We start from the raw sequence: 12,523 nt of genomic DNA on the forward strand, positions 1-12,523 counted from the left end.
CTCCAATTTCTGAGAAAAACAGGTCAAAATTCTGAGGAAAAAAGTCTGATTGTTTTTAAAGTCCAAATTTATAGACAAAAGGTCAAAATTCAGATTTTTTTTTTCATAATTCTGACTTTAATCTCAGAATTCTGAATTTTTTCTCTGAAATCTGAAAAAAGTCAGAATTCTTATATTTTTAGGCCTTAATCCTCTTCCGTACTTTCCTGAACGTTTTCTAAGTGTTAGCTCTTCCTCACATCGTACAGGTTATCAATCTGGCGTCTCCTTTAAAAGTCTCTCCATTCCTGTCATTCCTATGATTAGCGATGGAGCGTATGGGGTCTTAGGATGGAGGGACACTCCACTCCTCTGGTTGCTTTGTTGTTTCTCACGCTGCGACTGCAGGAGCTGACGCTGCGGACATGGAGTGAGCCCAATCACAGGATTCCTCCTTGTTTCTATCTTTTCTTTTCATTGAGCTGAGCAGCGCCTCCTCCACATTCCTCAGGCTGTCTGGACTGAGGAGGAGACATTCCTCAGACCTTTGTTGGGCTCACCAGGCCCCCTTACCCACAACTGAAGAGGTAGTAAAGGTAATGAAAATATATTCTGCATCGTTTCCTTTTGTTCGTTCGGCTAAATGCTGATCTGGAGATCATATAATTAGACCCCAAATTACAACTTACAATTTTCATCTGTCTGGTGTAAAAGTGGCACATTATGGGGTTTTCTAGAAGCTCGCCACCCACTAAATGTATATAAATCTTCAAAACAAAATTAATAAAATTAGTGAATAAGTAGTACTTAAGATACTCAGAATCATGTTTAGTCTTTCAATTAATAGTTCTCTGGTGTTTATTTAAATTTAGCTCGCCCAATGTTAGCTCTGGTTATTTTTGTTCACCAAGCCTAACTTTTCTTATTTTAGCTCAGTTTTGTGAACCTTATCTTAGTCAGCTTAGCTTAGCATAGCTTAGCTGCCCATCTTATTTTAATGAAGTTCAGCCTAGCTATGCTAGCCTTTGTTAAGGCTATGCTAGCCTAAACTTGGCTAGCTTTCATTCTAGCCAAGTTTAGCTTAGCTTATTTTTATTATACTTTGCTTTAGTTTACCTTGTTAAACTAAAGCTTTTTGCCTTTCCTATTTTAATAAAGTTCAGCTTAGCTAACTTTTATGCTAGTTTCTGCTAAGCTATATTAGCTTATATTAGTTCAGACTTATTTCATCCTTGCTTATTTTAGCTGAGCTTAGCTTTACCTTCCTTAGTTCAATATAGAAATAATCTTAGTTTAATTTTATTGACATAAAGAAGCCAAACAATAAATCTGTCAATCTGTGAAGATGTCCGAATCACCCAAAAATAAAATTTATCATCTTGCGCAACTTCAAACAAGTCATTAATTTTTAGTATCAGCTAAAATAAAACATAAGATGAAACATTTTAATCTGTTTTAGTGTTAGAAGGATGTTTTCCCTGATCAACAATATAAAATCCTCTCCTCACATCTATTTTTGTTGTTGTTTTCCTTCACCATTTGCTTTATAAATCTCCTCTTTCTCTCTCTTTCCTACCTTGGATCTTGATATTTACTCTTCTCGCTCATTGAAAACCATTTTTCCAGTTGTAACTCATCTCTGTAACAGATTTCAGATCAAAGTGTAAAAACCTCTTGCCTTCTCTGTCTCTCTAATCTCAGCTTTCTCTGGAAGGAGATGAGGATCATGTGAATGAGCACAGGTTTAACTTCAGGGGCAGAAAGATGAATCAGATGCTCCTGCGAAGGATAAAAGGCAGAGTGTAATTTATTCATTTATAGGGCTAACAGCCACCGGGATCAGTTAGCTAAGGTGTGAAATAAAGCTGAAATCTGCGGAGTTATTTGGTGGGAACTGACTGATGGGTTTACGGCTTCACCTTCGGGGAGGATTTTACACAACAAAGCGAGAAACTGGTTGTACAAGAGAGTTAACTTTTCATCTGACCACCACTCCCTTCCGTTACAGTTCGCCTTCAGGGGAGGATTTATCCGTGCCACATGATGCTCGTACCTGCAAGGTGTGTGTTTGCCGTTAGTTCAGGTGACAGCGTGTGGTTGTATGTAGAGGTCAAAGGTTCAGCAGAGATCCTGAGACAATCCACTTAGTTTGCCGTATTGCACAAATTGGATTTCAGGAAATACATTTGCTTTGTGGAAACACACCAGTTCAAAAAAAATAAAGTCACGTTTTTTAATAAAAAGTTTTTGCGCCAGCTACAAAAAGATAGTTTTTTGGCTTAATGTATTTCTCGTCACAGAAGTCACGTGATCAACAATCAGATGTTACTACTGGCAGAAACAACGAAGAGGACAACAGGAAGTGGTAGGAGGATGATGGCACGGAATGTTTTTAATGATTGATAGCGTGAACAAACTTATTCACATGTGATTTTAATTGTCTTTCGTATTTAACAGAAACAACTCCATTATGAAAGTTTTTTTTTTTTTTTTACATTAGTGGAATACTGAAAGTTTTGCAAACATCAGTATGGACATGCAGATAAAGACTGCAGAAACAATGGAAGAACATGTGGAGTGAGATGGCATCACTTTTTTTTTCCCAGTGTATGGTTTTGAAAAGCAAAAGTGGAGCCTCCTGCTCAACCAACAAGAATCCAGCAAGTGTTTTCAGTCAACAAAACACTTGTCTTTTATAACAGCCACTGTACGGTCCATACAGCAGTAAAACCAGCTGACTAAATGTGCTGGAGCTCAGCTTGGGTTGCTAGGCAATGGCCTAGTAGTTTGAAATTTGAGATTTTTGAAACAGCTCGTTTATTTGTGGAACTTTTTGCCCTAAAAACAACTTGGTGGTTTTTTAAGCGCTTGGTTTGTTTTTAGAAGCAGTTGAGAACCAAATGGAAGAATGAAAACATAAAAAATGTGAATGTTGCATAACAGATCCCCTTTAACTATAAAGAAAAAACTAGTACACAATAGTTCAGGAACAAAAGAGTTGGTTTAAAGGCAAAAAACACAGGTAAGAGAACAAAATGGCAGAAGCTGTCTTTAGTTCAGAACCGCATTATTTAAAAAGGAGAACAGAATCCTTTATAACAAACAGAGTGCTGTTGGTTGTTTTAAGATCCATTCTTTAGTCTCTCCACAGGCCTGCAGGGCTCAGCGTTGGAAATTCAAATTTCATCAAGCCATTTTCTAAACAACATAAACTTCATCACAGATGACTGATCTCTCCTTTATATTCATGTTCAGCTCAAACCGCCAGCATCAAAACGTCTTCCTCTGGGATTTCTGTTGTAACCTCCAGCCATGACGCTCCTCAGCATCTCCTCCGCTCTGTTTGAACTGCTCATGTTATTTTAAAGCACCGACAGAGGTAAAAACTCTTCGCTATGCCGGCCTTCTGAGCTCCATGTTCAGAAAACTCAGGCTCCTATAGCTGCTCAATCTGCTCCTGTTGTACTTCGAAGCAGATTTTCCAAAGTTTATACTTTAAAAAAGGAATTTTTGAACTCTGTGGGTTTTTTTCCTAAACAAATGTACAATTGTGTAATCGGCATCATATGATTCAAAGTAATTATAGTGGTTAACCTCACGCTTAAAACCACAGAGGAGTTTAATGGAGCTGATTGCTACATTCCTTGTCAGAAAGAATAACAATGTCCAAATGTTTGTTGCTTTCCAAACCCATTCCCATATTTAAATTTATGTAAAAAAAGATTTCAACAACAACAATCAGATTTAGAATCAGAATCAGCTTCACAGGCCACAACAAATGTGACTCCGTTTGACCAGGCTAACTTTTAGTAGCATTAGAAACTAGAGAGAAACACATCTTTGTATTTTATTAACTTTAACATAAGAGCAGCATATTTGTTAGGTTATGTTCTCATCTGTGTGTGTATTACTCGTTTAATAAAACACAAACCATCAGCAGGTTTTCAGAAGCAGTTCCTGCTGCTGTGTGGCGCCCATGTTGGATATTTATTTGTTTTTGGGGGGTTCAGCTTCCACAACATTTACATAAATATTCAAAACATAATTCAGAAAAAATTAGTTCAGAAGAAATTTGATTAATAAGATATCAAATTTAATAAATTTAACGAACAGTAGGGGAATCTCAGATACTCAGAAATAACCAATGGCAACAACCCGTTGAGTAACTTATGGTTGCCTAGCAACAGCCTGTTGCGTAACTGGTGCAGCAGCACCACACTCCCTTAAAAATTAAAAACAAGAGAAAACTGTGGATAAAACAGGAAAGTTCAGCCACCAGTTAGGTAACATTTCAGATATTTAAAACAAAAAAACTAATCAATAATTGCCAATATCGTCTGATATGGAACACATGTTTTTCAGTCATATTGTCCAGTTCTTCAGTTTAAATATTTCTACACTGAATAAGGAACAAACATACAAATATTTCTATTCTTTTGACTGTCCTTCATTGTAAATGAGTTTATTTTATTTGTACGTTCAAACCAGTTTCATCAGATTATTATTTTTTTAACTTATTGAATTTCCATCTTATCTCTGCGATCGCTCTTGTATTTGTTCTGCTGGAGTGAAAGTTTACGTTTGCCCACAAAACCAGGCGCAAACAGCGTCTGGTTCTTTTGTGACTTTGTCAACAATCATAAACAGCCGTCACAATCAGCGGTGGAAATACCGATGCCAGCTGCCATGTTTGGACATTAAAATAACTTAAAAAACAGGAACCACTGGGTTTGTGTTGATGGATAATATCTTTAAAACTTCCAACAATCCCAGGCCCCGATTTCTCCGTTTTGGTGACACTCCTCCCCCATTCTTTCTCTCTCTTTCTAAACTTTCTCCTCCACAGCAGCTTATCCATGCAAACAAGGCTGAATAATGCACACAGAAGGGGATCACAGACCCTCGCTCCCCCCTTTCACCTCCCACTCAACCCCCTGGATCTCTTCATCCAAAGACCCGAAACCGATCCGGCACGACGCAGAGCTGCAGGGATCACAAAGGCAACCAGGCGACGAAGAGGAGGAGCGGTGCTGGATAATTACAGATGAAGATAACAACCACTGAGATGCAGATTAGCTTGGAAGGAGGAAACAAAGACGAAACAATGCTGAGGGATAGAAAGACATGATATAAATATATTTGTAGGGCCGCATTTACCGCAACGTTTATCATTTATCGAGATAAATTTCTTATTATGATAAGAATTCGGATTTATTATTGTCACAATAAATTCCAATTAATACTGTTTAAAACCCCCAAAACTGTTCAAATTGTTATTTTTAACTCTTTTTTCTGTTGTCTGTTCACTTAAAAGTGTCAATAAATACTAATAAATTTAAAAACATGATTAAATGCAGTTACGAGAAGCAGTTTGATTATATAAATCACATTTCTTTAAGTGGTGGGTGTCCTAAAGAAGCAAATTACAAATGGGAATGTTTTTCAAGATAGCATTTGTGTTTGTGGGACTATAATTGCTGTGACACAGTCACACCCATACAGTTACCTAAACAAATAATCAATAAATAGTTCTTATAGTTCTCACAGTATTACCACAAAACATGGTGGTAAAACTTTAAATCTTAAAAATTTAAAAAATTACTTTTCCTTTACTTAAAAACAGGAAAAAAATATTTTTGTGACATAAAGAAGAAAATGCACAGTTCAGTTTCAGAGGTTTCTATTTTTTCAATCTGTGGGTTTATCCTTGATAATCTCATGTAATCTCTCTAAAAGATTAACAAAGAGAAACCAGGAGGAAATAAAGAGTTAAATTAACTGTTAAAGCTTGCAGACCCCCATGAGAGAACAAGAAAAAGACGACTAAGATGAGAAAGGAAGGATGGAAACAAAACAGACGGGTAAAAAAATGAAAGAAAAGCAAAATAAACGAGAAGCTTTTTGAGAAGAAGACTTTTGCAGTTTACAAGAAAATGTTAGCAAACACTTGAACCAGATTTTTTTGGCAATAAGTTCATGTTTTTGACTGGAAAACGAGCCATTTCAAAAACAAATCAGCAGGTACTGCTCCGTCACCTAGCAACCCCAAGGAAGCCTAGCCCGTTACCTAGCAACCCCAAGGAGGGCTAGCCCGTTACCTAGCAACCCGAGATGACTAGCTAACTGCCACACATTTACATTATATTATGTGATTAATGTGCACTATCTCCTAGCAAATAAAAAAAACACCTTTGAAATTAATTTTATTCTTTATAAAAGCTCTAGCTCTAGCAGAAAGTGGCTCTCTTTACTATAGCAACAGTAGCTAACCAGCTAGCCCACTAATTAGCAAACTACTCAGCTACCTAGCTAAGTAGCTAGCTCCAGCCGTGAATCCTGTGAGAAAACACCTACCTATTGTGTGTATTTCTGTGTGTCTCTGCGCACACGTCCGTCTCTTATTTGTCCCCATAATGTCTGCCAGGACAGGAAGCAGCACAATGCCAGGCAGGTCCTGAGGAAAAACTGGATCAGAACCACACACGCGGGTCCTGTTGGACACAAACAAGAGAATACACACTAAATAACTGCAGCACACTCTGCTGCACACAGAAATATCTTTGTGGTGACCGACAGATTCATGAAACAATAAACAAGACTAATCTGAAGATAAAGTGAAAAAAAGTAACTGTCAGGTCAACCTCTTTTGCACAGCATTTTGGTTTATTTAAATCGTTTTCTGCCAAAATTCAATAAAATGATGCTTCTCCTAAGTGTTTATTTTCTGTCTAGTTTCAGGAGAACAAATGAAGAAATCCTTTTACTTGAAAAAAAAAATCACCTCTGATTGTTAATGAGGCAGAAAGTAATGCACCAGTTTCAGAGAGGACAAAGAGTTAAAGACTGAAAAGAAAATACTAACAAAGAGGAAGAAGAGGAAACATGTAAGGTGTTGATCCCGGATGATCTCCTGTCATCCTAAAAACACAAACAGAACGAAGCTGAAGATCTGTCCCCCGAGGGACGACGGGAATAAAGAGTTAATCCGTCTATTACAGCTCAAACATCCTGGGAAGTCAAAGAGCATCCGAGTATCTGCAGAAACAAGCAGAATCTGGTCCGGACACAAAGCATGGAGTCTGTTTATGGAGGAGAGTCAAAGAAAAATACCTGAAAAGGTGATTCAAGTTCAGTTATGAAACTTTCCCTGATTCTGAAGCTGCAAGAGCCAAAAGAGAATATAAAAGATGATCCAAATTACTTTAAAAAACAACATTAAGAGCCTCATGATCATTTAAAACATGCAACCCAATCTCTCTGCAAATAATAATAAAAAAAACTCATTTTGATTACTTGTATCAAATTAACTCAAATTTTTAAAAGTTGGATCACCTGGTTTGCTTTTTCAGTGCTCACTATGAAACATATACACAAAAGACACAAAACTGGCCCTTTAAATGAAAGAGGACCAAGATTTGATCCCTGTGGAACTCCGTTGGTTAAAGTAACCAACAAAACTGAAACAGTTCAACCAGTTAGCCTGAAAGAATGATTTTTGCTAACAAAGCTCTTCTGTCCAGCAAAATTGCTTCACATCCTCCGTTTTATCTGATAGTTAAACCGAACTTTGCTTGTGAACGAAATGTGTGAACTCCTTTCATAACAGCTCAGATTCTCTGCTTTAATGACTTTGTTTTGTCTCTTCTGTTAATGTAGTTTCCTCATCAGGGGGAGACAAAGGCACTCCGGGGATGCCGAGAAGTCCAAAAAGAGGACAAGTTGAATCCTGACTGCTGGAACAAGCTGGAAATCCTTGTTGAGCTAAAAGAAGAGAAGCGGAAACCAGGAAAACTGAGACATTTCTCTGAGACACAACCAGAGCCTCTTTTCATTCAGACAAAGACAAAAAGAAACACTTTGCATCCCATGGAAGTTACAATCCAATAAGTGCTAATGAGGCATCATTTGAATCCCAAAGGGAGCTGGGAGATAGTGGTGCGTTGAGGTGTTGATTCTCAGAGATGGAGAGGGTGAAAGAGAAGCCGACCCCCCGAGGGTCCGAGCGATTTCTCTCCCCCACATCCCCTCTGTTCGCTTCCCTTTTCAGCTGCTTCCCTCCCTCCATCAGATCCTTTCTGAGTTAATCCAACAAGCGCAGGATGAGAAACAGACTCATTAGCGCCGAGTCCGCCCGTCAATGCTGTCCTAACAGAAACGTTTTCCTGCATAAACCAAAACTAAATCTTCAGGGTTATTAATGAACACGTTGTTCTCTAAGGTTTCCAAACAAAAAACTGGATTTGCACTGCAAAAATACAAAATATTACCAAGTATTTTTGGTCCAGGTTTTAGTGGAAACATCTTAATACACCTGAAACAAGACAAAACTAACTTGGACGTAACTTTTCAGCAATATATAGAAGCTTAAGTTCATTCCTTAAAAAATACTAGCTCCACCGGCAGATTATTTTCACAAGATATTTCTCCCACGTTATAAGAGAAATAATCTGACAATGTAACTAGTAATTTTTCATCAATATTAAGAAATTATTGACTTAAATAAGCTCACAACTTCTGCTGAAAAGCTCCAGCAAAATTACAAGTTAGTTTAGTTTTATTTTAATTGTTTCCACAAGTATTTAGATAAAAACATACTTGGTAATATTTGGTATTTTTGCAGTGTAATGGACTGAGGTTTACTTCTTCAAAGTTGGATCCATGGTGAATTAATAATCAGGAAAAAAATAAAATACATGAACCCTTTGTGCTGTACATGTGGTTTTTGAAGAAATATCTACAGAAATCTCATATCTTCTGGGTTTTATTTAAAGGAAAACAGAGTAGACTTTGAAAAATAATTATATTTATGAATATAAATTTAAAAAATAAATGCAACATAAACATTTTTACATTTAAAGTGTTAACTGAGATAAAAACATTTTAAATTAAGAATATATGTTGAATATTTGAATTAAATTACTTTGATTATAACTATAAATTTTATTATTTTCACCTGTTTTCTATAAGAAAGGGTAATAATGTAAAATATTCAATCAGATTACGTTTAACTAGTTGGATTAAATGTTTTATAAAATATTTGCAGCATTCAAAAACTTTAATTTAATTTAATTAATGCTGTTTTGTAATGGGATACAAGTTTGAAAGTTTGGAATAAAAAATTAAATGTAAAACAATTTACATATTTATTTAATTTAATTAGACATCCAGTAGAGTCCCCTCCATTTGAATTAAAACAACCTGAATTTTATTCTCATTATTTTATTTATTTAAAATAAAACTGGTTAAAATCCAGAAAAACCAGCAGATCTTGGCCTCCTCTTTGAGTTTTTGTTTTCTGCTTCGATGCCATACTTCTCATTTCTTTCTGTTTAGCAGGTTCTGTACTTCAGACAACATTTCAAATGTCAAAGCTGATAAAATCCTGATTTATCGTCTCTGCTTTCATTGTGTTTTCCACGCCTATAAATCACTCGGAAGGGAAAGCTGAAAGCGACGAAACGTCTCAAACATTTTCTCACAGAGCAGCTCAGAGACGTCGGTTTGAATCGGCCTGAAGGCGTTTTCAGCTTTTCTAAACATGAGCTTCAGATGTAAAGATGAGGGAATTAAAAAGTATCTGTGTGGAAATGTGTTCAAGAACAATTGCTGACGCCTCCCAGTGAATGGTTTTATCCAAACTGTATGCATCTCACTGTATTCATGACATTAATAGAGGGGGAGAGAAAAACTTACAGCAACAAAGTGAAATCCAGAGAGGTTTCAGATTGAACTGCAAAAAACAAGAAACACTGACTGGTGGAGAGCAGAAGAAGAAGTGCTGGGTAAAAAAAGCAACAACTTTCTCCAGCAAAATTACATCATCTGAAAGACCAACTTACTGCTAATATGGAAACAGATATAAAGTTATGTTTCTCTGCCAAACGTGTGATAAAAGATGAAATATTGTCTACATAGAAATTTTATTAAAGTGGCCCGAGAATGGAGCCTTGATGAACCCCACATTTGATTTTTATTCACTCTGACCAGAAATTACCAACTGACCAAAGTATTTGGACCAAATTAGCCCAAAGCCAGAGAACATCACTCACTTTTCCAGCTAATAACTGTGTGTTTGAGTGACTCGAAAATGGAGCCTTGAGTGATTTTTGTTCACTCAGATCAGAAATGACGAATTTAGAAAAGTATCTGGACCAATTCAGCCCAATACCCGGGATCATCACTCATATTTCCAGCTGATAATTCAACAACCTCAATTGTGTTTTTGAGTGACCCAATAATGGAGCCTTGAGGAACCCCACATTTGATTTTTGTTTGCTCAGACCAGAAATAACCAAGTTTAAAACCTGCATTACACCCTTTAAACAATAATAAAAACTGTGCAGATTTTTACTGTACCACACTATTTGACTGACTGTAGGCTGATGCTCCAAGCTGCAAATGCTACATCTCTGCATTAATCAGCAGCAGGAACGGCGGGGCGGGTCACGCTAAGGGAAGCAGCCTAATAACAATGTCCATTGAAGGGCCGTGCTCCTGTTTCCCTTGGGAACATTACCAGGCCTTTCCTGCTATATAGCAGATCCCCACAATGGGCTGGTGCTTCAGACCAAATGGGAAAGATAAATGCATTGGAACCACTGTAGAAAGAAAAAGGAAGAGTAAAATGTTATCAAAAAGTTAGGAAAATTCTGAGCTCCAAATGTCAAAAAATTTGGTAGAAAAAAATCTGAAAGTTTGAGATTAATCTCATCAATTTTCTAGAAAAAACAACTGAGTTCCACAAGTGGAAAATTGTTGGCTGTCAGAGTTTTACAAATCAGAAATGTTTGACTTTTTAGAAATATCCAAATTGATTGGAAAATTTCTGACAATCTCAAAATTTAGCATTTTTTTCTAGCAATTTGTTTTTGACTTTTCAAACTGAAATTTCCCAGTTTTTTTCAAGGAAAATTTTAAACTTTTCAAAATCAAAATTTTGAGGGGGGTTTTGTAGAATACTTTATTTTATTTTATTCTAAAACTATTTGATGCTTCTTTCCCCAATTTTTTATTTATTAGTCTGAAAATTGTTGACTTTGTCTAGAAAATTGTTGACCTGTGTACTCAGAAATTTCCTTTTTCATGCAAGAAAATTTCTGAGTTTTTTGGTGGAAATTTGCTGCACCTTTATTTTTCTTTCCATCTTGAAAGGCTCTAATGTGCTGTTGTTTTTACTCCTATTAATAACTGCTGCTTGTTTTTACAGTTTAGCAGGGAGAATCTGTTTGAAGTTTAATTTGCAAATCTGTGTGTTTCTTTGTTCCACCTGTAGAATGTGTGAAATGATCATGAAAAAGAAGTATGAACGGATCATATTTCAGCTGCAGACCTGAGTAATTTCTCACTTTATCTACACACACACACACACACACACACACACACACACACACACGCACGCACGCACGCACAAAGCTCCACTGCCTCGAAGCAGTCCAAAGCACATTTTTCCTGCAACTTCAAGGACATCAGAAGTGTCAGAAGTTAAAAACCTGCCGGAGGTAAACTGCTCTGTTTGAAGCAGACACAGGAGGAAATCACACACACCTGAATGAGAAACAAAAATGCTTTTAAGGAGAAAGAAACCCGAACTGAGAGCTGCTGCCCCTTCACCTCTGCTGGCTACAATAAATGTTATGACAAGTGAGGACAAAAGAAGCCGTCGCCGCTTCAGTCTGGGAGAAAACAATTTGGATTGTCATCGATAACATGAGAGTGAAGGGGAGTCGCTGCAAAAATATGATTACAGATGGTTCATACTGTAGCACCGAGTAAAAAGTTTTCAGTTCTGACTTAGAGGAGTCAATGTTTTCTGTATTTTTTCAGTTTTTCAGGGAGTTGGCGCCAAAGCAGAGCATCATGGGAATTCTTTAGTTCACACTGAGTTAACAGGACTTTGATGACCTGAAAGGTCGGCACGGTTCACACCAGACAGAAACCCAGAGACGGATTTAGGAAAGATTTTAAAATGGATAAGAATCCATTTAGATGAGAGTAAAACTATGTAAAACAGGAAAAAGACAATTATTCTCATATGACTTTATTCTCGTAACTCTATGATTTTATTCTCACAATGCATCTTTCAAAAAATCTCCGGAATGTTCAGTCACATTCAAAGGGCACAGGCCGTTACCTAGCAACCCCAGCAGAGGTCCGCCTGTTGCCTAGCAACCAAAGCTGAGCTCCAACAATGTTTGTTCAGCTGGTTTTACTTATATAACGGCTGCTGGAAAAGACGAGTGTTTTGTTTGTAATAATAGTAATAATGATGATCTTTATTGTCCACAGTGTTATGGTAGCTTAAAAACACAATTCATAAAAAATATATAAAGATTTCAAACCAGCAACGAACACAACTTCACGTCTGAATAACAGCCAAACAATTGAGGAACATTACTGCTTTTGTTGTCGACTTACCTCCAGAAACCATTTGCTGGATTCTTGTTGGTTGACAGCAGGCTCCACTTCTGCTTTTCGACGATGTAAGGTTGTATAATTGCACATCTGTTTGAAGCCATTTTGGTGTGAGAAAGCAAATTTGATTTGG

The 12,523-nt window shown here is 36.9% G+C and overlaps 1 protein-coding gene across 2 annotated transcripts in view; it reads right to left on the minus strand.

The window, feature by feature from the left end:
- LOC106954043 (uncharacterized protein C21orf62) overlaps window positions 1–12,493 on the minus strand; it is a 34,560-nt gene extending 22,067 nt beyond the window's left edge. The window contains exons 1-2 of one of the 2 annotated variants that reach the window (XM_015043267.1): window positions 12,394–12,493; window positions 6,334–6,470 (exon numbers count right to left, since the gene is read on the minus strand). The gene's annotated coding sequence lies outside the window, so the exon portion shown is untranslated. Of the gene's footprint in view, window positions 1–6,333; window positions 6,471–7,608; window positions 7,925–12,393 lie in introns of those variants that run through there. The other variant, XM_015043268.1, reaches the window with a different exon arrangement.
- Window positions 12,494–12,523: the final 30 nt, after the last annotated feature.

This window comes from Poecilia latipinna, unplaced genomic scaffold, assembly GCF_001443285.1.
Source record: "Poecilia latipinna isolate Pla-1442-1.1 unplaced genomic scaffold, P_latipinna-1.0 Scaffold622, whole genome shotgun sequence".
Taxonomy (NCBI): Eukaryota; Metazoa; Chordata; class Actinopteri; order Cyprinodontiformes; family Poeciliidae; genus Poecilia; species Poecilia latipinna.